Genomic DNA, 855 nt, shown 5'->3' with positions numbered 1-855 from the left:
ACCGTGTCGCACGGGAAAAACGAAGTCATTCTCGGAACCTACATCAAAAAAGGACAAAATTTGGAGGGGTAACTTTTTTAAAATCGAAAAACGTGTCCAGACGACAGACACTAATTCACAGCCTTAGGGTTGGTTGCCAGGATTTGCCGTAGGCATTTCGTCCTGTAGGAGTGAACATTAAGATATCCTGAAAATTTCAAGTCTCTACCACATCTCCCTCTAGTGGAACAGACAGACAGACACTCACACACACAGAGACACGAGGTCGTTAGCATAAGCCCGCTGGAGCTTTTTCGGGCAGAAGACGGGCTATAGCTTTTTATAAAAAGGCCGTTTTGGCTGCCGTTGTGTGGTAGGCATGCCAGGATTACAAGCTGGCGTACTCTTCGGATATGTTTTTATAAATAAAAGTGCTGGAAACGTTTCGGTCGATAAACCGGGACCGGGGGCACGTAAAGCACGAGAATGATCGAGAAAACGCATATTTTGGGCGTGTTTTGTACGCGTGAGCCCCTTTGACGCCTAGGCTATTCTGTCCACCTTTGGTAGCTAACTCTGTTGCGTTCTTATCAGTGGACAAAAATAAAAATCGTCCATTCCATGGTAGAACACGTTTGTCAAATTGATGGCCCAATGACCTCACTTTGACGCTCATCGTCAAAATTTACTGCGGCTAGATACTCAGAATGAGCTCATTTTGCCGTCAAATGAGGGTCATTGACGAGTTTTTGACGATTGTGTTCTACCTGGGTGAATATGATGCAAATTTGTCATTTGCAAGGTGTAAAAACTGAATCCTGCCAAGATGTGCTTAAAAGCGCATCTTGCTGTGGACAAAAAAAGTCCATTGGAATT

General features: G+C 44.3%; 1 protein-coding gene across 4 annotated transcripts in view; it reads left to right on the top strand.

Annotated features, from left to right (window-relative positions):
* Window positions 1–855, top strand: part of LOC113210862 (uncharacterized) — a 15,002-nt gene that overhangs the window by 12,537 nt on the left and 1,610 nt on the right. The window lies entirely within an intron of this gene.

This window comes from Frankliniella occidentalis, unplaced genomic scaffold, assembly GCF_000697945.3.
Source record: "Frankliniella occidentalis isolate FOCC.00 unplaced genomic scaffold, Focc_3.1 Scaffold121, whole genome shotgun sequence".
Classification (NCBI taxonomy): Eukaryota; Metazoa; Arthropoda; class Insecta; order Thysanoptera; family Thripidae; genus Frankliniella; species Frankliniella occidentalis.
Note: the sequence above shows the minus strand (reverse complement) of the source record. Positions and strands in the feature narration are given on the sequence as shown.